The 17183-nt window shown below is 36.2% G+C and overlaps 1 protein-coding gene across 13 annotated transcripts in view; it reads right to left on the bottom strand.

Moving 5' to 3' along the window:
* Positions 1 to 17183, bottom strand: part of CDH12 (cadherin 12) — a 564885-nt gene that overhangs the window by 170439 nt on the left and 377263 nt on the right. The window contains exon 5 of one of the 13 annotated variants that reach the window (XM_048047682.2): positions 2577 to 2618. The exons of the other annotated variants lie outside the window; for them this stretch is intronic. The gene's annotated coding sequence lies outside the window, so the exon portion shown is untranslated. The remainder of the gene's footprint in view (positions 1 to 2576; positions 2619 to 17183) is intronic. 13 annotated transcript variants of the gene reach the window in all.

Genomic DNA, 17183 nt, shown 5'->3' on the forward strand with positions numbered 1-17183 from the left:
TCCCCTCTGTTTTGCCAAGCATTTGGAAAGTCCTTCCTTCCACTTCAGAATGAAACAACGGCCAAAATCTCAAATGTTTATTTATAAACTACCTGTTATGATGTTTCTGCTATACATGTTTACCTAATGATGGACAGTCAAGGAAAAAAAAAAATCTGTTTTCTCAAAAGGAAACAAAAAGAAAAATATATACTTGTTTCGGCTGGGATAGACTTAATTTTCATCCTAGTAGCTGGTATGGTGCTGTGTTTGGAATTTAGGATGAGAATAATGCTAATAACACAATAATGTTATAGTTGCTGCAGAGCAGTGCTTACTCTTCAGCTCCTCATGCTGCCCTGCCAGGAGGAGGCTGGGAGGGGACACAGCCAGAACAGCTGGGGATGCAACAGGAAAAATAAAACTGGGGGGAGGGGGGGACACAATTGTGCATCACTTTCTTTGTATATCTTTTTATCATCATCATTAGTAGTAGTATTTTCACTTCATGTCTGTCCTAATTAAACTGCCTTTATCTCAAACCATGGGCTTTTGCCTTCTTTTTTTTTTTTTTTTTTCTTTTCCTTTTCTTTTCCTGATTCTCTCCCCCATCCCCCTGTTGGGGTGGTGGGAATGAGCAAACAACTATGTGCTGCTTAGTGGCCTGTTGGGTTAAACCACAACAAAAAGCAAAGTTCCAAGATTTAGGTTTTCTATTAGCACTGAATAAGAAATTCATCCTCTTGGATATATACCCCCAAACACAGAAAGGATTATACCTTCTGAAGGCCCTTCCCAGCTCAATAAGAGAGGCTCTACTTCTCTTTGTTACCTGTGTTATCCATCGTCATGGTATTCAAGCATCACTAATTATAATTAAATATTTAGCTAGTTAGCATCTGGGGCAATAGTTGGCAGCCTGGTTGGACAGTAGCTCCTGTGAGCAGCAGACAATCAGAGCAGAAAGAACTATTGTGATTATTTCTTAATAAGGTGGTTAAAATGGCTCTCAGCTAATCAATGAAAAAGACCTACTTACTAGCCCCTTGTTCAGAAACAACTGAAAAATAGTTATGCAAGTAAGAGCTTTCAGACAAATTACAGAGACTTTCATATTTTACTGTTAGTGAGAAATAACCATGCCACAATTATGTAAGTGAACCTGCAGAGAAAGGTGGAGGGAATTGCTAATTGCCCCATAAATACACAGATGAGTGTCAGCAGCTGTGCAGCATCCCAGTTGCCTAGCTGGCTCAAGTAACTTAAATTAATAATAAAATACTGTGCCAGAGTTCCAGCTTGTCAACACACTGATCAACTCACCCCTTTATTGTTGACTTGCTAATTGCCTTCCCTATCTCTGTCTCTTATCTTTTGCAGCAATTTTTAGGACTTATTTTTCAAGAAGGACGAAGAGAAGGAAAGAACCTTTCTTCCTTATTAAAATGCAATAGCTATTGCAAGACATTAAGTTTATAGTTAGACACCTGAATTAAACAGTTCTGGTTCTCAAAGATGCTTTTAGTCAGAAGTTGTATATGCAGAAGACTTTGGAAAATGAGGACAAGTTTTTAGATGCATATTAGCACAGGGCACATACATCCTTTCATGATCAGTATGAATAGGAGGCTGGACTAGACACCATGTTAAAATTTAGGGTTGTTTACGTGTGCAAATACTGAAAAAAAATTACAGCATATTCAGCAATGCTTTAAGCTCAGATCCTTGCTGTCTGAAGGAACATTAAAAGTAGAGAGAACAATGACCAATCTGATTTTGAAGAACACTGCAGAGTCTTTTAAAGTATTCACAACCAAACTACAAAACCATTTTTTTAAATTTCTTTTTCTTTTTTTTTCTTTTTTTTTTCTTTTCTTTTAGAGTTTATGTCCCTTTCAGCTTAAGGGAGGTAGCAAGTTTAACCTCCCAGTTTTGTTCTTCAAAGATTAAGCACTCCATCCCACAAAGCAGAGGTTATTTTTCTTAAAGCAATGCCAAAGCCAATTATTACAAATTCTCCTATCAAGCTTTCAGATTTTTTTAATACTCCTAGGAAATCAAGGCAAAACCCTCAGGTCTCTAATTTTCTTCAACTTATTTCAAAAATCAAATAATTATCAGTCATTCATATGATACCATATGTCTATTAAGTGGGACAAAGCTTTTATTACAACTATATTTGCTTTGGTCTGTAGACCAAAAATCTCAGGACAGTAGATTTTCATTTATTTTTTGTCATTTCATTGTGTGTGTTTGTATACATATACATGTATTTGTATGTATGCCTCATAAGAAAAATGAAAGTGTATTCCTTAGAGGCATGTCAAAGAGTGGATTGGCAGAAAGGACATGAAAAATATTGACTGTTAAGTCTAACATAAATGAACCTATGCAATACAGTGTAAAAATCCTTTTCTATTCCAAATTTATATCAAGATTAACCATTTCTGCAGAACAGGACTAGAGATACAGCTTCCTCAGGTTTACTTCCCTGAACAGGTTTCCTTTCCTGTACCACCAGATTCACTTCAAAAAAACCTCTTAACAATAGAGTTGCTGTTCTACAGTGGAGAAAAAAATAAAAATGAAGTACTCACTTGGAGTATCTTCCATGTTCTAGAAACAGCAGTGGTCCAGTGCTTAGATGTGGAAACAAGATAATGAAGTTTATTATTCCACTGAAAAAACAATCAAATATAAAGCATTATTCCCCAAAGTATAATACCCCCGTATAAAACTCACACTCACTTTCTATTTTTTTGACTCTGTGCCACTATCATTTATTTTGAAATGTAAAGCATTGCCTGTAGCACTTCCCTGTTCCATGTTTCATTTCTAAATTTTCCCTTGTCAAAACTGGAACTATAGATTTAATTTGGGCTTGGAGAAAAATACATGAATCCTAAGGTGGCCCAAAATCTTCTTAAGGTTATAGGTGGTAGCACACGAGAGTGGCACAAGGGGAGCAATGTGATGAGGATTTAAGATTGGATACATTTTAAACACAGTTGATGCTAATACAGATTTTGCACTCCTTCCTCCAACGGAAGGTATCAGTGGAAGAAATAGTCTCTGCTTACTGAATTCTTAGACAGTACTCAAAAAGTGTAGCACAACTAAGAAGGCCAGACAACGTGAAAGCTCTTTGCTTCACCAGTTAACCTTTCTTTATCTCAGCCCATGAGTTTTCTCACTTTTCCCCTTCTGATTCTGTCCTCTCTCTTGCTGCAGGGGAATGAGCGAGTGGCTTTGTGGTGCTTAGCTGCCTACCAGGGTCAACCCACAACATGGTTAGACGGGGAAACTGAAAGTATTGAAGATGAAAATGAAATTAGCAAGAAAATTTATCTTATTCTTACTACAAAGACCTTATGATCTACAATAATGTATCTGATTAATTTATACTTCGCTACAGGTTAGAGCATATCAGTTGTACCTGCTGGAAAAATGGCTTAGAAATAGTTCAGCTGTTTATTTTCACCTTTTTTTGGATGGTAGAAAATATTGTAATACAACCAGACCTGAACTAAGTGATATGAATGAAAACAACTTAGAGATATTTCAAGCAACATGATCAAAGACAATTTGCAAAAAGTAAATCTGTAAGTCAGCCTGGGGAACCATGCACAGCTCCCTCTAGTCACAAATCCCAAGAGCTATTTATCACTTTTCTTACATTAAATACTGTAATAGTTTGACAACCTGGCATTATATTATGCATAACAGCATCAAATTCAGCAATCTTCTGCTTCAGGACACATAATTCGTATCTCCTCCACATACATTAGATTTTTCTTCATCTTATCAACTAAATCTAAAGATTCAATTCTCCCTGGAATTAATTTTCATTCTGAAAACTCTAGTTGAATTTCTATATATCCCAGAAGAACCCAGGTAACTGAAAAAAGTCATAGCTATAAACAAAATGATATGGAACCCTAGTGTTGGTAATGTTTATTGCTATATTTTTCTAGAAACAATTATTTTTTTCTAAACAATTGGCATTATTTGAAGCTTATACATTACTCTAACTAGACAAAGTACTCACCAGAAAACAAACAAACACGCAGCAACAATGGAGAAAATGGTCATTTAACTTCTACGGATGCATAATTAATCCAAGCTTTATAAGGTATATATGGAACTACATAAACTATCTTTCTTCTCTGAAGTCTAACAAAAGAAATTATTTCCTTTTAGTTTGTAGAAAATAGAAGCAAAGAAAAGAGGAAAAATATTGGAACTGCATTTTATGTAAAATATACTAGGATTATCAAATTAAGAAGCATCATAAGGTAGAAAGCTCTCTCTTTTTGACTTGCTAGATCTGAAATATTAAAAATTTATTTTTTTATTGTTGTTGTTGAGAAGTAAATAAGACTGACAATTTATATGAAAAGTTTCCTATCAGAAATAGTATTTTTTTTTGTTAAACCAAGACAAACCACATAAAATTAATGAAAAATAATTTCAGAAACAAGATTAGGAACTATTTTAAAAACACTCTTCTACTTCTTAATTTTCCAAATAAAAGTTGTTTTTCAAACTTAAAATACCTTATAAAACCTTTAAATTTTCAAAGGGGATTACTCCTTTTCAGGACTATCAGCTTTTTAGAGCTACTCTAAGTTGTTATCAGGAACTTGTATAAAGCAACATTTGTTTCCAAAGGGATTTTTAAAGAGAGATGAGGGGAAAAAAAAAAAAAAAAGTGTACTGCAATAAAGCCTTATGGGGTAAGGTATTTTGCAAAAACAGTATAATGCTATGTTATGCAAGAATTTTCTTCCATTCTCTTTTAGTAGTAGAAACTTAATAGCAAACCTTTATGAACAAAGTACCACCAAAACTAATAACGCATCATGACTTTTGTAAAACATAATAAAACAAAATGCACCAGCAGCCTTGTATCCTGGGGTCACTGCTATCATTAATTAAAGTGAGTACAGTCCAATTGTAGTTATCAGTTTTGTGAGATAAAAGCAAAAGAGGAAGAGAGAAGATTGCAAGGTGCTATCCAACAAAATGAATGCAGAAAGTAGATTAAAGTCAATTTCAATATAGAACATAAAGCAGAAGTTTGCCCAGATGGTTTAACATGTCATATTAGCAGAGAGGTAAAATCTGTGTCCCCATGGTGGGCAACAGACTTAAGAGTTGGAGATGCCAGGATTTCAGCCCCTACATGCATAAAAGATTCAGCAGCAGAAAGAGTTATGTGAGAGTTATGCAGGCTACAGCATTGCTGGAAGGTAGCAGGCAGAGCAAGGATTCGGAGGGAAAGATTTTGGAGTCTGCCCATACTTATGTTCACATGATTGAATACTGTAACACAGCAACTCTAAATATTTTCTCTCCATAAAATGACAGTTTAATTTTACAAAATCAGCATAATTTTCATGTACCAAATGCTGAGTTGTGACACGAAACACTTATTTGCATGAATTTCCATCATGCTGTCAACACAAAGTTTCTTGGCAAAGACATATACTTGCACCTGCTGTAGCTATGGAGGCTGGCTGACCAACCTTACCAGGCCTGTAAGCTTAGCTTTGCTTTCTCTATCCACTTTTGTAACGTGTCCTCCTCTCATGTTTACCCATTACATACAGTAATAGAAACTCCTTGCTTTGAGTCAAAGGCCGCTGAGTCAATTAAAAATTCTAACAGCATCACTGCCACTCAAAATCTGGCACTTCTGATTTAATTAGAAGAAAAAAAATATGTATTTAAATGACCTACTCAAATTGCAGACACTTTAAAGGCCAGTATGCCTACTGTTATAATTTTGTAGTTGTTCCTTACAATGAGGTGATGCAGTCAAGTTTCAAACATTAACTGAGTTAACAGACTGACTGCCACTTCTGTCAAAAGAAAACCTACAGTTTAGCAGATCCCATTATAGCCCTTAACTTTATTCAGTTAACCGTTATCTATTTGTAGAGATGGTGTCTCTTAAAATAAGGATATGGCTTCTGGTTTTAGATTCATATATTTTACATGGGGATGGATAAAACAGACTATTGTAGAACAGACTAATTAGCATAGCATAAGGATGATTTTGATCCTAAACTTCATTTTTTTTTGTTATTTATGGACCCAAATAGATGACCAAATAATTGTGGTGGTTGAGTCTTGCTTGTATTTTTAAAATGAAAAATAAATAAACCACATAAATAATAACATCCCTGTGAGAAGGTTTAGCAGTTCAGGGTTGTATAAATCAGAGATCCCTTAGCAAGTTCTGCTCTTAGCCTTTTTCAGATTCCAGGAACTGAAGCTTCGCAGGATACTTGCATGTTATCTTCGTTCAACAGAGAAAGACAGGATTCCTCGGCACCGTCTGGGATGAAGAGCATGCTTGCTTACACACTGCAGTTGCTTACAGTCCACTTATTCTCATTGTAACAATAGAGCAGATTTAACTTGTTGAATAGAAACCACTTAAATACGTTCTTCCCCTACTTCAGTTTCTCTTATCCAATTGTATCTAAAGTTAAATTGTAATTTGTAAACTGTAATTTGACATTATTATATTGAGACGACTCCTTTTTTTGCTGCCTACATAGACATGCACGAGTACTTACTCATATCTTCAAGTACTCATATATAAACATTTTACCAATTTAATATAAAATAATTATTGATTTGTAATACTGTTGATACTCTGGATCATTTAAGTCAGTCAGAAAAGTACTAAAAAGTAATTTTTTCAGAATGTGTCATCCATGCTTTATCTCATTCTAAGCACATCCTCTGGCATCTCTATGCCTACTGGGATTCAGAAATCTTCTATAAGATCACTTAGCTACAAAAAAAAAGACTCACTTAGATATAAACAGCCTGCCACTGAGCTGACAGCAGACTTTTCATCAGTCACAATTCTCTCCACCTCTATCTCCAGCTTTCTTAGAAGTGAAAATTCGAGTATTTAATGGGTTGTGCAAGAACAAGCTGTGTATTAATATTTTGGGGCTCTGTAAGAAATTGACAGTTCTTTCCCTTATGAGGAGGGGTGCCTGCAGTTACCATATTTCACTCCAGAGAGAGCTGGTCTGAGAGGGCTGACCTTATGCCTCCTTCTGATTCCATGAGCTGAAGCTGTAAAAAGATGGGCTGTTGGAGCACTGACTTGGATGAAGAACAAGACGAGAGATGGTTACAGAGTTCCATATGAGTTATTAGCAAGTTAGCCTGATGTAAACATGACTAATGGATAATGGAATTAGTTTGGCTGAGCAGAAAACACTCAGAAGAGCCTAAGACTTCTCTTCCATCATGAAATATTTCACAGAGGAGGGAGAAGGGTAGGGAAAGTCTTGTATGTCACTCTGAGAGCTTAAGTGGGTTATGGCACTGCTTGAAACAGAATCCTTGTAAGGAGGCAGATGTGCCTTTTATCTTTCCACAGGTATTCTGGAGATCAGAAAACAAACAAACAAACAAACAAAAAAAACCAGTATTGGTAATGGGACAAACTAATAGATACTGTTTCTGAGTTCAGATCACTTTCACAGTGTCCCACTTTGTTCAGTAAATTTATTTCAGTAAACTACTCTGTATATGTATTATAGATTTTTTTTCTCTGAGATTTTGCAGTTGTTATTAAATTTGTAGCCACTTAAAAGGCAATGATGTAGGTCTTTTTGTTTTGTTTTGCTTTGCTTTGTTTTGTAACGGCATTTAACTCAATAAACAGCAAACAAATCCAACGTGATTGTTAAGTGGACACTAAGCAGACTGCCTTTAGGATCTGGTAAACTTGCCCACAGAAATCCAAAAGGGATTTCTCCTGAGCAATCACTGATCAGACATTAAAAGACTAAAGATCCTGGATTTCAGGTGCACAGATAGACTTCCAAATAAGTTTCAAGGAAAAAGAAGGTGTTGTTACAGATTTTTATTCATGTAACTGACAAAAAAAAAAAAAAATCTGTATAGGCCTGATAAAGTAGCTAAAAATATGCCGTTGGAAAGTGTAGCATTCACACAGCAACAACAGCAACAACAACAGAAAGAAAGAAGAGTCGTGGTCTGAACTGCAACCCTACCTTCCCCCCTCATTTTTTCTTATGTGGAGCAGAGAAGGAGGATGGACAAAAATCGGGAAAAAAAAAAAAAGTATAGGAAGGACTGGGTACCAGTAAAAAAATCTTAATTTCTTTTGCATCCATATAAATCATTGTCAGTTGTTTCTAATTCATCTCTCTGAGTTTATTAGCTCCCCTCTATTTTGCTGAAGTCAATCAGGAAAAAGAAAAAGGAGAAGAGGGGAAAAAATGTGAAAATGACACTCAAAAAAGCCTAACAGATAATTTTCCACTTTTCTTTCTACTCTTGTCAAACACATTTTATAGCAATGATATGAATGACAAAACAAATCTTTGTGATCATAGTATCTGGAGACATTTTAAAATTGCATTTCAGAAGAAGAAAAAGCATGGAAAAAAAAAAGTATCAGTATATAACAATTTCACCTGAAGTGACTAACCTGAAGTGACCTGAAGTCAACTAAGCATCTGAAAAATGAAAAATTTGAGATTCTTATTCTTGTACCAGAAAGACTGAAAAATATTATACACACCTACCACTTCAAATTTCCACCATTTAATCAAGAATTTGGGACAAATTTGCTTCAAGGATGTGCATTATCTGTGCATTATCTGATGTGCAAGTGCATTATCTGTGAAGTTTAAAAATCTCCTACAGCTCTTTCTTCTGCATATGGTCACTGCCAATAACATATTCTAGGACATCCAGTACATCTTCTACCCAGAACAGCTGTAAAACATGATGGGATTGGATTATACAATGCCCTGGATAAACAGCATTTAGTTCCTTCAGTGGTTAAGGACCATTTTTCCTGATGGTGCTTTTTTTTTTTTTCCCCTTTTCTCTGCTCATTCATTTACAAAATTACAGAGTCACAGAATGACTGAATATCCCATGTTGGAAGGGAACCACAAGGATCATCAAGTCCACCTCCTGGCATCACACAGGTTACCCACAAACTAAAACCTGCATCCGAGAGCGATGTCCAAATGCTTCTGAACTCCAGCAATCTTGCTGCCATGACCATTTCCCAAGGGAGCCTGTTCCAGTGTCCGATCACCCTCTCAGTGAAGAACCTTTTCCTAACACCCAGCTTGAACCTCTTCTGTCGCAGCTTCATGTCATTCCCTCAGGTCCAATCGCTGTCACCAGAGAGCAGAGATCAGCACCTGCCCCTCCACTCCCCTGAATAAACCAAGTGGCTTCAGCCGCTCCTCATACATCTTGTCCTCTAGACCATCTTTGTAGCCCTCCTCTGGACACTCTCTCATAGTTTTGTCCTTCTTATATTGTGGTGCCCCAAACTGCACCTCACCTCGAGGTGAGGCCGCACCAGGCAGAGCAGAGCGGGACAATCGCTTCCCTCAACTGGCTAGCTACGCTGTGCCTGACACACCCCAGGACATGGCTGGCCCTTGGTGCTGCCAGGGCACACTGCTCTTTCACATTCAGCTTGCTGTCAACCAAAACCCCCAGATCCCTTTCTGCAAGGCTGCCCTCCAGCCTCTCATCCCCCAGTCTGTACTGCCAGCGTTGACCCTTCCCAGGTGCAGAAGCCGGTACTTGTTCTTGTTAAACTTCATATGGTTGTTGATTGCCCAGCTCTCTAATTTGTCAAGATCTCTCTGCAAAGCCTTTCTACTCTTGAGCTCCTCCCAATTTAGAGTCATTTGTAAACTTACTTAGTATACCTTCAAGTCTTGCATCCAAGCCGTTTACGAAAACATCAAAGAGAACTGGCCCTAAAATGGAGCCCTGAGGAACCCCACCAGTGACCGGCTGCCAGCCCGATGTAACCCCATTTGCTATAACCCTTTGAGCCTGACCCATCAGCCAATAGTTCACCCGTTTTATTATGTACTTGTTTGGCTATAGGCTGGACATTTGGTGAGAAACAGAATCAAAAGCTTTGCTGAAATGCAAAAAGATTACATCAACTGGCTTCCCTTGGTCAACTACATGCGTAACCTTGTCATAAATGGAAATTAAGTTCGTTAAACAGGACTTGTGAGCCCATGTTGGCCATGACCAATTGCAGTGACTGCATTGTCTTTTGTATGTTTTTGAATAACTCAGAGAATAATCTCCAAAATTTTGCCAAGCACTGAATTGAGACTGACAGGCCTGTAATTACTAGGGTCATCTTCCTTGCTCTGCTTGAACTTTGGGACGTATACCAGCTTGTAGTCCTCTGGGACCTCTCCAGATTCCTAAGATGGTTAAAAAATAATTGAGAGAGTTCTCACGATGATGTGAGCCAGCTCTCTGAGTATCCTGGGATGAATCCCATTCAGCCCCATAGACTTATATGCACCCAGCTGGAGCAGCAAATCCCTCACAAGTTCAAGGTTGGCTGGGAATTTATCATTCCAGCACTCATGGTCCTCCAACTTGGGGCTCCAGGAGTCCCAAGGCCCATCATCAGTATTGAAGACAAAGTTGCAGAAGGCATTAAATGCTGTGCTTTGTCTATGTCCCTACTTGTGAGATGACCATCCTCATCAAGTAGCAGGCCAATGTTATCTCTGGTCCTCCTTTTGCTGATAATATGCTTTAAAAAGCCCTTTTTATTGTCCCCCAAAGCCCTGACCAGCTTCAACTCTAACTGAGCTTTGTCTGCAAGAATTTTCTCCCTACAATGGTGAACATTTCTGTAATCTTTCCATGTCACCCAACCTCATTTCCAGTGGCCATACACTTTCTGCCTAAGCTCTAGAAGATTCTCTAGATGAAGCTCTAGAAAATTCCACTAAATCATTTCTCAGTTCAGATACTGAAACACTGGAAACCATCTTTTCCAAGCATTAGGGTCAACTAGGGTAAAGAAAAGTATAAATGGGAGGAGAGAAAAAATGTTAAATTATTCATTTTTCAAAATCTGTAAATCAGAAGGCAACTAAAAATTCATTTGTTCATTCTGCCATCTTTTGCATGTATGACAAATAATAATACATCACAACATCTTTCTGCTAGCTTTTCAATCGAAGAAAGAAGAATGCCTAAGACTTCATTGTGTTTTGCATTGGTTGATTATGTAGGTAGCATTTTTTCATTTTCCACGTATGTAAGTAATCAAACTTTCCTTTCTTTGTGGTATAATGCCCTTTTATGGCTTTCCTCAAAAGCAGGTTCATAATATTACTGTCTATGTGTTTTTGGCAGGGGTTCCATTATAAGGGACACAGAGAGTCTGTGTCTACCACAACACAATTACTATGCACCTTCTGAAAACACTGACAGTAGTGAAATTCTACAGTAAGCTTTACAGCTACAATGTTAATAGGTACCTTAGTATGTTTTCATCAGGGAACTTCACAGGAAAAAGAATCTGGCACAACATGATAACTGTAATGCAGGCAAATCAAGAAAATATACATGAAAACAAAAATTGTTTCAAAGTCGATTTTTCTTCCCTGTTTGTAAAGACACAAACAAAACAAAAACTTTTTTTTTTTTGAACAAATAACTAATATAAGGAAAAGACAAATGAAAGAGATTTAATGACCATTAATGACCATACTGGTATGATCATTTACAGATTAGTTTGATAGTGGTTAACACTATGAAGAACTGTTCATTTATATGTCTATAAATATACCACATAAATAAATGTTTCAGAGAGTAAAATATATCACTTTCTATGCACTAATGAATAAAATATCTCGACAGATCCTCGAAGAATGTGAATAGCAGCAGGTATGCTTCATAAAGAGAGAATCTAAGACAGAGAGAAGTGATCTGAAAAGATCTGTCACTGCAAGCAACAGAATACACCAGAGCCAGGATGAGACCTAAGGCCAACCCTATATCTTCAACATTTACTTGTTTTTTCTCACTTTTAAATGATAGATTTAAAATAATAATAATAAAAAAAAAAGTTCATATATAAAAGGTTATAGCATTTTTAGCATTTTTTAAAACTGCATCCTGAGAATACAAAATGAGATTCACAGTTGACAGTGCTACTTAAAAACTACGTGACCTGGAGCAGTAAGTGTTTTCCCCAGCCTCTGAGATTTCAATTCTTAGATCATTGTTTTGACTCCTTCATATAGCAGCAAGTCAAACGCACAGAGCATGCAATGTGCGATTTGTTTTATGATCTACCATGCATGTAACCTTGAAATATCCACACTTTATCAAAAAGAAACCACCCAAAACACTGCCAATATATTTAATAGCTCAGTGCACAAACCAATGAAATTAAGATTTTGGCAAAAAAAAACCATTCAGGAGGAAAAGAAGAGAAAAAAAAAGCTAGACTTCATTTCAGTTTTTCAGACTTACTACAATCAGTGGAAAATACACAGACTTATTTGTAGAATTGTAGAATTTGAGAACTGTAGAATTTGTAGATTTGTAAATAGTGGCTATTCTAAATTATGCATCATGTTCAAAGCCAGGTTACTCTGCTTAGAGAAAAGTAAGCTACTTGATTATTCAGGTGCAGTATGTTATAAATATTATTGAACTTTTCTCCCACATACAGTAAGTGGATGACTATCTTCTATAAAACCTCTGTTTGCAACAATTACAATTTAATAGCATTGTGTGTAATTCCCCGATATCACTGCTTTTGTTTAATGTACGCTACTCCTTTTTATCCTAGGAAACCTTGCTGAAATGCACTGCTATTTTCAAGATGAATAGGTTATATTTGTTTAGAAGTACTTAATCATGATTATATGCAATTATTATGAACTAGATTTCTATCCTTGGATCAAAAATTGGTTTTCCTATTCAAATCACAAACTACCTACACATTTAAGGTGTGTAAGGTGATCTGTCTATTTTAACTACTGATAAAATGAGTTACTAGCAAGAGTATACGGTGAAAGAACAAATGAATGGTTTATAGGCATCAATGTAAACTTCTCATACCAGAAGTTCACAACTGATGAAAACTTCAGAAAGACCAAAAAAAACTGACTTAAGGTGAAACATGATCTAGTTTGTTCCACGGTTCTGTTACACAATAATCTATCCTTATTGAACAGACCATACTGGACATTTTTAACCCTGATGAAAGTGAATGTTCCCTTCCAATTTCTGTTCGTTCCCACCCCAGCTTCCTGCTTAGGAAACTCAGATTATGTCTGACCCTTCATCACTTCCCACCTTCCCTCCCAATCCATGGAGCAAAATATCTCTTTCTCCTTTAATAAAATAATCCAAACAAAACTGTTTTCCCAATGACCAAAGTTGCTTATGTCACGCCACTGCAGAAAGACTGAAACCAGTGGTTACCTTAAATATAGGCAATTTATTTTTCTGATCTGTAGATAATAAGTACCCATTTTCTCATAGAGGTAGTAACACACATTACAAAAGACCATAGTGGGACTCTGAGTAACTTAGATGGGAATTTTTATTTTTTTCAAGTCCAAAATTCCACTAAACTTTAAAAGCATCACATATCTTCATCAACTATTTTACTTCTTCAAACATCTTTGAAGAAAAACAAATTGATTGAGAGAATCTCAGTTTCCCTAAGGCACATGAATAGACAGTAACATTGCATAGGAACCAAAGCTCACTGATGAGCAGGATCGTATTACGTCTTTCTCATTCCAAACCCTATGATATTTCTGTTTTTCCTCCTCTGTAGTTACAGGTTCTCTTTTTATAGGATCAAAGATCATTTAAGAAGTGATCACAGACACTTGTTTTAAAATTTAGTCAATCTGTACCTTTCTCTACCCTCCCAGTTTTCAATTGTCCATATAACCAAAGAGGAGATTGTATTAATCTTAGCAGAGTAACTCTTGTGCTCACATCTGAGATCAAAGGCTTAGATGGGATGGGAACAAACGGCCAGAATTTGATTTCAACTCTCCTGACCTATAACTTAAACCACTGCATGAATTACCTTCTGAAACTCTGAAAAAGAAAACCAATTCTTTAGATATTTCTCATTTTTAAAACCCACACTGGGTTTGTAGAAGATCAGAAAACTCTCACGTGTTCATATAAAATCTATTCATCCACACCAACCCCCCCCAAAATTATGTGTTAATGATTTCACTTAAGATGATAAATGTATATTTGTCAAGTTTTCTGCTTTCAAGTATTTTAGCATGATGTGGTTGTATCATTTATAAAATATAAATATGTAAAATACTACATTATACTTCACAATTCAAATCACAACTAATGCATTTAAAGCCTGTTTCATCCTAGAGGAATCATAAGTGGTCTTCAACAAGATACAAATGTCTGCTTTTGACAACTGATCAAGAAGAAACAAAAATGTGTTAATGAAGCTTTCTGTATGGCACGTGTTAGAGGACTGAAACATTGAAACTGTCGTGAAACTGATTTCACCCAATGTCTTATAAAATATATGTCTCTTCCCTGTAGGACAGTAATTTCTACAAGCACTACTGACACATTTATTAAATTAACTCACTGATTGTTTTTGGTAACCAGAATATAATATTATAGCAATTTAAAGAATTGCTATTTTGTAAGAATTGCACTGTTACTAAAATAAGGATTTCTTTTTTCACAATACATGTAATGTTCACAATTCAGAGAAGGACCTCCACTGACTATGAATGTCTATCTGCGCCATCAATCACTTAAACTTAGTTGCATCACACTTCACAGGGACCACTGCAGCTCATGTACTTACTCTAAAGCATAGGTGATTACCAGGGAGACTCTCCATTACTTCCAGATGATTCTGCCTCTTTTTACCCAGGTGATATAAACTCTCCAAAAATCACTTCTGCTTTAATACTTGTATTTTCACATTCCTTAACTTAAATTTTAGAACAAACAGAACAAACCCCGAACCAGTGTGTAACTGGCGTGATGGATAAACCATGTAGTTTGTAGAAGAACAGACACAAACCCTATTTACCTTGCAAAAAGGACATGCTTCCTGAGAATCCTCAGCATTCACATGTATTTCCCAATAGACCATTACATGACAGTGTGTTACAAGCTACCCTAAGTAACTGGAAAACCTTTCTGGCTCTTCTGATCTTTATTATGCCAGTTAATCACCCGATCTATGCAAATGAGAATGGGATTTGCTGTACTATCTTCTGGATTCTCCAAACATTGTGTTGCAGAGAGAAGGTTTAGGTTCATCCTGTCTTTTGTTCATAATTTCTTAGTGATAAGACAACACATTTCAAATATACCTTAACCAAATCCAAATAAAATGCAACTGACAGCCCATTTCCCCCCCAGCTTTCAAAACAATCTTGTGTTGTTTTTTTTGTTGTTGTTGTTGTTGTTTGTTTTCTTTCTCTTTTTCTCTGTGTAAAAAAAGACAGACTTAATCTCTTCAGCTAAGGTTAAATCAGAATGTTCTTCCTCTCCCTCTCAAATGCAGATAGAGCTGCTATGCTCTTGCAGGGAAGATGGCAGTAAGAGATTCATAATCATTTCCTTACTTTATACCCCAGACAGCTCTCTTGGAGAGAACAACCTCTTCTTTACTGCCTTCATCAAAAATCATCATTCTTGGTGAAATGTTACATTCCTATAGCTACGTTCCCCCATCAAGCCTCCCAAAGCATCCAGGAAGATTCCGTCTCTCTCCTGCAAAATTGCTATATTTTCTACCTATGCAGGAAATCAGTTGACTGTGCTTTTTGAATAAAGCATTTTTCTGCTTCCTTGGATATGCATGTCTTATATCCTATGCTTGACTGACCAGTTAACAACTCCTTATTCAACCAGAGAGAAATTTCATCCTCTCTCTTCCTTTGGCAGACCACTGATATATTTCACTGTGATATACGATCAATAAACACTACTAATTTTATACCTTCTCTATTCTGTATTAACAAGTGTATCTGACAAATGTTTTAAGTTATACAGCTATGCATAACTTTGTCATTAATATTTTTTTTAAGATAAAATATGGTAGTAATTCTTAGGTGACTGATCTTTAACTTCTTTTTCTAAGCCACTGTCAACTTCTTCTCATGACTCAACCTAGCTTTTACCTGTATGATAATAAGCAGAGCTGGATCTTTCACCTTCATTAGTGCACACTGAAGATCACTGTCACTTCATTTCTTGTGTGAATTATGTGGATTACTGACTCCCATGTAAGCCTACTGTCAATTTTTATTTTTTTACACAAGACCTTCAGAACTTTGCTATATAAAATCTTGAATTGAAGTGTCAAAATCATCTTGGCATTCCTGTATTACTAAATAGAAAAGACCATTGCAACACATAGGAGTGAGAGAGTGTTTTTTTGGATAAGATGGTGATTAAAATCCTACATTTTGAGCATTACTTTTCTTGTCTGCCTTTCAAAGGCAGATTTGCTTAATGTATTCTTAGCTAACTGGGCATGCCCAGCACAGACAATAAATTAAGGTCACATTATCATAAAATGTAACTAACTAGACTTTTTTTTTATTATTATTTTCATTTTTTAAATTAGGAGTCAGCTAGCTATGCTCTTTCCATTACCAACAGGCGACACAGCCCAACAAATGGATTACATCTTTCCTCATATTGCTCATGCTGTCCTAGAATGTGATTATTTCAGTTTTATTGGCAATCTGTTATCTTTGCTAATTCTGTATCTGACAGTACAGGACAGTAGTTGAAAAATATGCATGACTCCTTCCTTGCAGGTTGCTGATTTTCTTTTTAAACCTTTGCTAGTCTGCTCATGAATGGGATAAAGAAAAAACTTATCTTGTCTTTTATGATACCATATTTCAGAGTGATTCTTTCATATTCTGAATGTAAGTGAAAAGGTCTCCAAAATGTTGTCAGGAAGTGCATTTTTTGTTGTTGTTGTTGTTGTTTGTTCGTTTACAAATTTAAGATACAATTCCTTTGGAAGCAAGGAATGTTACAATTGCTGAGTAAGAGGTATTGTTTGGTTTACTAACCACCAGTTTAGGCTCTGTAATCCATAGCTTTTTCAGTGCCTATGCAAAAATTTTTCACAGCTTATTCAATTTCCTTATATATCTGAGGTTGATATAAATTAGTCAAATTTTTTTTTTTTCCTAATTCAAATAATCCTTATGTACTTCTGTGATAACGTTTTTCTGCAGCAACAGACAGAAGTCTGCTATCTTTGTACAAAACAATCTGTGGTAACAGCAATGTATGGGGTATGAATATAAAGTCCCAGTCTTTGACTATATTCTGCAGTGTCTCATGTC

The sequence above is a fragment of the Anser cygnoides genome, chromosome 2 (assembly GCF_040182565.1).
Source record: "Anser cygnoides isolate HZ-2024a breed goose chromosome 2, Taihu_goose_T2T_genome, whole genome shotgun sequence".
NCBI classification, from domain to species: Eukaryota; Metazoa; Chordata; class Aves; order Anseriformes; family Anatidae; genus Anser; species Anser cygnoides.